This window comes from Parus major, chromosome 5 (genome assembly GCF_001522545.3).
Source record: "Parus major isolate Abel chromosome 5, Parus_major1.1, whole genome shotgun sequence".
In the NCBI taxonomy this organism is placed as follows: domain Eukaryota; kingdom Metazoa; phylum Chordata; class Aves; order Passeriformes; family Paridae; genus Parus; species Parus major.
In genome coordinates, this window is record NC_031774.1 from 21157723 (window position 1) to 21165198 (window position 7476).

General features: G+C 45.9%; 1 long non-coding RNA gene across 4 annotated transcripts in view; it reads left to right on the forward strand.

Annotated features, from left to right (window-relative positions):
* Positions 1–7476, forward strand: part of LOC107206267 — a 76216-nt gene that overhangs the window by 16588 nt on the left and 52152 nt on the right. For all 4 annotated transcript variants that reach the window (XR_004497912.1, XR_001522357.3, XR_001522356.3 and 1 more), the window contains exon 2: positions 2114–2170. This is a non-coding gene — a long non-coding RNA (uncharacterized LOC107206267). The remainder of the gene's footprint in view (positions 1–2113; positions 2171–7476) is intronic.

Below are 7476 nucleotides of genomic sequence, written 5' to 3' on the forward strand. Positions count from 1 at the left end.
CTCCTTCCAGGGCATAGCCGTGTTTGAAAATATGGGTGTCCTAGTTGATCGAGATTAATTCATAAAAAAAAAATTTATTCGGAGCGATTAATTAAATGCTCTGTAATCGTGAGCCTCGGTTTATTTCGAGGTGGGGAGGGTGGGATTTACTGGGATCACCCCATAAATAATAGGGAGGGAGGAGGAGGGGGAGGTGCACGGAGCCGCCGCGGTTTGGGGGAGACCCCAGTTAGCAGGAGATGCACCATGGAAGCGCTTGCCAAAGGCGCCTCCCTCCCCCCTGCCCACTTCCAACCTGATTTTAAGCAACTTGCAGTCCGGTGATGTCTCAAATCACTCTTTCCGCAAAAACCAGTGCCCCCAAAAAGGGTAAAAAAGGCAGAATCCGAGGGAAAACCCAGCCGAGGCGATGCTTTTGGACGAGGTGATTGCAAGCGAGCAAAGCAGCATCAGCACCAGCTCTGTGGTTCTGAAACTGCCTTGTGCATGCACACAGCACTGAGAGCATCTCAGGCAGGAGTTAGGGAAGCTGCATTTTCCCTCTCTTTGCAGTAATTACCAGCCCGGATTCCGTGGGCAAGAAATAAATAGCAAAGAGAAATCCTCCCTCCCTGCCTCCCCAAAAGAAGGAGCGATTAAGCGCAGATCTGTCCGTGCAGATCAGCCTCGTGAAAGAGACAAGATCTAAGCAGCAAGTTGGTAGCAGAGTGGCCGCTTGACGCAACACAGGGGCCTATGGTTCGCCCGGCTGTAAAATAAAAAGGAGGTGGGGGTGCGATCTAATGTCTCAGCTGTTAGAAAATACAAGGGCTCTCCCATCTGCCCCCCCCCGACAGCGGCACGGAGGGAGATCCGGCTGAGAAAGGGCTGATCTTGCATTTCAGAGAAGCCTGCATTGGAGAGATCGGGTGAGGACCACAGTCTAAGAGTCAATATTTCTCGAGAGATAAAAGATATTTTGAAGACTTGCTTGCACTTTAGAAAAGAGTAAAAGGCCGGGTAAGGGACAAGCAAGGAAAGAAAGCAAAGCAAAAGCACCTCATTGCTCCCTTCCCTCCTTTCCTTCTTGCTCAGGACACGTAGCTTGAGCACTAGCTGGCTTGATGAAAACAAAGGTGGAAGGGTCACAATATCTTTTAAGTAGTCTCACATTTTCATAACTATTTATCCTCTTCTATTTAGAGGGGAAAAAAAAAAAAGACATTTGTACTTTCCGGTAGCCAGCAAACATCTTTACAGGGGTTTTATTCATGTGAACATATTCTAAAGGGAGAGACAAGGTAGAGGGAACTTGGGAAAAAAAAAGAAGAGAGATGTGATAAGAGGGATCAGCCAAGCTAAGGCTAAAAAAACATCCTGTCTGTTCCCTGCCTACTGTCGTCCCTCAAGAGGATGGAAACCAGGAGTGATTTGGGGGGGCAGCTCAGGCGCGAGGGGAAATCCGAGCCACGGTGGAGCAGCTCCCCGTCTCTTTACCTTGCCAGCCAACTGTTGCTGCCATGCTCAGGGCTGCGGCTGCTGCGGGCGGAGCGGGAGCCGCTCCCCTCTGCTTGGGGGCTGCCCCCGGCCGGGCTCCGCGGCCGCAGCAGCTCCACAGGGCTCCTCTCGCCAGCCGCCCTGCCCCGCTCCCTGCCCTGCCCCTCTCCCTGCCCTCGCTGCTCGCAGGCTCCTGTCCGCTGCAGGACACTTGGACACGTCGGGCGGTCCGGGCCGCTGCCGCGCCTGCCGCACCCGACCGGGACCCACCCCCGGCAGCCCCTCCGGGCTTCCTCGGGGAAGCCCCGGCCCACTCCTCCTGCCGTCGGGCTCTTGCCCGGCCCTGCCAAGGCGCGTCCCGGGCTGGCCTCGCCTCCCCCGACGTGCTGTGGCGGGTCTGGGCCTGAGGCAGCTGGAGGGGCTTGGTTCCAGTACTCTGTGTCTCTGTGTGTGTGTGTGTGCGTGTGTGTGTATCCCCACGGGTGATAGGGACGTCCGGGTGGGGCCGTGAGCCGGTCTCCGCTCCCCTCGACGCTTAAGGGCGAGCCGAAGCCAGGTGAGTCGGGGAGGAGCGGAGACCCCTGCGGGAGCCATCCCGGTGCGATTAACCCTCCTCTCCCTCTGCTTTTCCCCGCAGGTGAGGCCGCACCGTCGAGGCCGGAGGCGGCTCGAGAGCAGCGGGGGCCGCAGGCAGGTGAGAGAAGCGATGGACTTTCCCGACACCCCCGGGGATTCCTCACACGGGGCCCTCCCGAAAGCCGGGGAACCGTCCGGGTTCCCAGCTGCTGCCGTTCCCTCAGACCCCGGTGCTGGTTACAGCCAGGCTTGGCCTGACACAGCACTAGGCCACAGCTGCCCCCGACCCCCAGCACCGACAGGGCCCCGGGCAGCACCTGCTGCCTCCAGGCACAGGAACCAGCCTCATCCCACATGGGAGAAAGCCCAGGATGGTGGAAGGGAGGTCAGGCCATTGAAACAGGGGGGCAAATCCACGTAAAGTTGATACAAATTATACATAGACAGGCAGTCGCATTGATTTCTAGTGAAACCTGTCGTCTTAGGAAGGTGGGGAAGGAAAAAAGTTAGTGAGCAGTGCCTAAAATCTCCTTACTTCCCTCATCTTTCCTTCTTCATTAACCAGTTAACACTCACTTCATGGTTAAATGCATTGTCCGACATTTGCAGTTCTCGTAGTTTTTGCCTGGTAGATTTTTTTTTTTTTTTTTTTTTTTTAAATCCACCATCCTTGAGACAGCTAGCACAAATTACTGTCTATCACTATAGTCGTGAGGTAGAAAATTGAGAGCCAAATTAATTGATAGCACATCTTTTAAAAGCAAAAGGACCCTCTCCCTGTAAACAACCAAATGTATTCTTTTTTCAGTCAGGTTTAGCCATTGTCTCCTGCTCTGTTTCCAGACGTGGCAATTTTAGAGAAAGACAAAGTACCTTCCAGTTACAAAATGAAAAGTTTACAGATAAGTGACTACAGAAAGGTCATGTGATATTTTGAGTTTTAAATTCTTTTTTCATATTTTAAATTTTAAATTCAATTTCATAGTAAATTAAATACATAGGAAGGACTTTTGCAAGAAGTCCATTTTTGTCTTTTTATTTTGGCATCTAATTTCTTGATGGACATTATCTACTCACAAATTGCAATATACGATTTATACAAAAATATCTTCCTTCAGAAAGCTGCCATAATGGGCAGATGTCTTCAGGGGTTAGGAACTCCTAACCTGCCACCTGACTTACATCAAACTAACTCCATTAGGACCCATGAAGCTTAGCACTGCTTTACTGGTATCAGCTTGTTTGCAACCAAAGTAGACAAACTGTTTACTTAAAGATATGAAAGAAAAGCAGTTTCTCATAGCCAAAGATGGGTAAGGCCTGCTAGAGCCTCCAATACATACAACTCCTAGACCAGCATTTAATCTCCCCTAAAAGAGGATGTATCAAATACTAAACTAGTACTGCTCTTGAGGTTTCTTAAAAGGTCAAGGCATACATTGCTAGGAGCAGGGGGTCAGTGCATGTTAATTTATGTCTGTTACTGCACCTAATACAATTATATAAAGGCTAAGGGCCTATGAATAGAATTGCTGCTTAAGGCCTCAGAGCCTCCTGTATTCCTGTCAGTTAAGGGTTCAGAAATACCTCCAACCATCTGTAAAAAATTGCTTTGTGAATATGGGCCTCATGAAATAATGATTTAACAGTCGTACCCCACCCTCCTTCTACCCTTCTTCTCCCCCAGTTTTTATTAGTATTTGAGTCTTTTACAGATCATCTGCATGTTAGTTCTCATTCTTTCTCTTTTAGATGTGTTACCACAAATACATTTAGCAATAATATTTGCATTAGCTGTAGTATACTGCCATCTCATTTCTGGATATAGAGATTGCTCTTATAAAGGACTCATGTAAATTACCTTTTATTTGTATTATTATATTTTCAGACAAGTTGTATAGTGGTTGTTTTTCATGTAACTTTCAGTAACTATCAGGCCTTGTTGAAACACTAGATGATTTTAAATATATGTCTAAAGGGGCTTTTACTATAAATTAAAATAAATATCTTTCAGCTTTTCTACTACAGGACAGGTTAATCTGGTCCGTGTCATGTTGTTGCCCCTCTGTACATGCCCCCACCCTCGCCCCCTCAAAGACAAGGGCAAAAAGTTATTATATCTCTTTCTTTTTCTGAAATAGTTTATGTGACCTAATTATGGAATACTAAATGGGGTTTGTTGACTCACTGGCAGTGTCCACAGAAGTGTGTTTTGTCAAAATGTTCCCAGTGTTGTCATCACTGGTTTAGCATGACCAGTGGAAGTGCCCCAATAACCAGCTATGCAGGTAGTAGTGCTTGCAGCTTGCTCAGCTGACACTGCGTTTATCTAACACAGGGAGTGGGAGAGTGAAACCCCAATGAAGCCTAATTAGCAGTAGAAATGGTAGGAAAGATTGGCAGATTTACGGTACTGCAGACGTGATATGTAGTCTGGGGGAAAATACAGGATGTAGAGTTACCAAAGTTCAGAGAGGAGCACTGCAGCAGCCAAACTTAGTCTGAAATGACACAGTGCTGTTTCTGTTTGTAAGCATAATCCATTTCCATTTGTAAATATAACCAGAAGAGAGAAGCATTGTCCATGGACTTTGTTTGGAGCAGGGAGAAGCTGCACCTTATTTAAATACATTCAATTTTCTGTGTAAGTGGCCGCATACTGTTCAGAACAGCACACACAGGCACAGGGTTGGCTGCATGCATGTACAAAAAATGCACATGCATGTGAATATAAAATGTATTTTTTTTTCTGGCACTTTGTTTTAATTCTGGATAGTCAAGCTTCTTAATTTGTAAAATAGAGTTACAAAGGTAGTCCCTGTGAAATTCAAAGTTTCCACTTAAATTAAGAAGCGCTATCTGTGTTTTATAGCAGATTTGATGCTGTTGTTCAGATGGGTTTGGAAGGATGATAGAAGATGCTTTTTTCATTTTTCTATGTGCACATGGAGAAATGCATCATGGCAGCATGACATGAGTCTCATTTCTAATACATCTTTAGTCTCTGCAGAACCTCTCTGGGGTTAGTACACACCATCTACTCCACATGGCCACAGTCCAAACTCCAGCACAGCTCAAGTGCTTCCCGTGACCCACGTTCCTGTCTGTGTGCAGGTAGTCATGGGCTGAGCTGTAAGTGTGGTGACAAGAACATGCATTCAGGCACTGATGGTACCTGTGCTGGTCACCAGGATGCAGCATTAACTTCTGCAGGAGAAAAAAGATGATTCCCTCAAGTCGAGCCAGAGAAGAAATGTGACCCCTGTGTTTGTCAATGAGTTGTGGTGTTTTTAGTGCTAATGTCTAAGCACCACATTCTCTTCCAAGCAGGCATAGATGGGAGACATGTGAGAGGAAAAGGGAGGTGAATTTAATTTTCTGTTTATTTTATTAGAGGATTCCCTCATCCCCAAAGCTTGTTCTCTGAATTTGACAAATCCATGCTCTCCCATTGCAGCGGCTCTGTCTCCTGGGAGGTGGCCAGGCTGTCTTCTGAAGTTGCTCCCTTTGCTCGCCAGTGGAGGTACTGAAGGGATTATTGTCACCTTCTCCCCACAGTTGAAAGTGGGCAAGTAGTTTTTTAAAAAGGGCTCAGAGAATTATGAGTTTTTAGGCCAAGAACGTAGTAGACAATTTACTAAGAATAAATTCAGGGTGTGCCCTGGAAAAGGTGTTCATCGTCCCTTATTTTCAGCAAGCTATATGTAAGCAGCATGGAATAATGCCATGCTAAATAACGTAAGCCAACATGGGCTTCTGCCCGAGTGGACAAAGCTCATCTGCCTGGGAAACCTGAAAATTTTCAATTTGTGTGCAAACCTCTCTGAAAAGGGGAGTTGCAAAATATTTTTTTTCTGAGAATTTGATTGTTTTAAATGATGCCTTTTCAAAATGACTGCATGGTTGACGGAAAAAAAAATGTAAAGCAGTGGGACACTGCCATAGAGAAATTACATCCTTTTTAAATAATATGATTCTTCTATTTTCGTTCTCTTCAAATAATCTACCCTCATGTGAACGTTTTTACCAGAGAGGTGTGGGAGGCAGAAAGCACTGCCGAATCAAGGCCCACCACACCCTTGAGTTTATGGCTTTACTGAAGGAAATAAGGTTATTTTCCAGCAGAGGAGCTGGGACAAGCACTGGGAAAACATATGCTGTTGTTCAGCTTGTCACAGCACAGTCCCAGCTGTACAGATGTAAGTCAGCCCATGCAGGTGTCCACCCTCACTGCAAACAGGAGGTAAAGGAGGAAGTGGCCTAGAAGGGAGGGCATTTCATCTTACACTGAATGGATGGCACACAGTGTCCACCCCGGAAAAAACACCAGCATTTCCTGGGAGAGGAGTAGAGACAAAAAAGGCCAGTTAATTAGGAAAAGGGCTGGGGACAAGTGGCCAGCAGCCATGACACGATCAATTATTTAACCTTAACATATAGAATATATAGTCAGCAGTGTTAATTTAACAGAAGTACCATGAGCTGCAAACAAGACACAAAAGCCAACACAGAAACATCTCAATGCCTTTGTCTTTCTCCTTCTGGAAAGTCTGGCTGGGCAACTCAATAAAATTCTGCATGTCTGGTGTAGCTGCCCTTGTCCTTAGTGATGCCAGGTCTCTATCACTTTCTGATTTCCTTTCTAAATCTCTTTAATTATACTGTTATATTTTAGTTATTTTTTCAGCATGTATTCATATGCTCTGTTTTGTCATATTAAAAATGGCCAGTGATTTAAGAGAAAACCTATTTGTTTGCTAAGAGGATGTGAAAAATCTTGACATACCTGTTAGAAGTTTCTGGCTGTGCCAATTTGGATGAGAATGTATATATATGTTATACATATACATTCGTTGCTAATTTGCCATTTTCTGATCTGTCTCCAGTGTGAGGATGGTGCAGTGGGGGGCTCTCTGCCTGGGCACAGTTCTCAGCCTTTGTCATAGATCTGCTCCTGTGGCCTCTCACTCCTCAGAGAGTCTCCAGCCCATGTGTCCCAAGTGTAAGGCCAGACATAATTCCTGGCTGGAAAAGAAGCTGGATTTCTTCTCAAAGACGTAGAAAGAGAGGGACAGATGACATTACTTTCGGGGGGTGCTGTTTTCTGGCAGTATACTTGGTAACTCTCTTTTCCTTCCAAATCAGGATTTATGAAGCCAAAAAAAGAAACAAATTAGCAGAATGACAGGTAGGCTTTTAAGAAAGATCTGTCCACTGTTGGTTCCCAGACTCACCTTCGTCAAAGCAACACTTCTCAGTCACTCTCCTTACCCTCACAGGAACGTCTGCTGGGGAAGCATGATATGGCACAGGTAGAGAAATGACTAAATGCAGCTCGTGATGGGAACATGGAAAGACAGTTCCCATTTATCCTCTTTCAATCCTCCCTCCTTTTTTTTTTTTTTTTTTTTTTTTTTTTTTTTT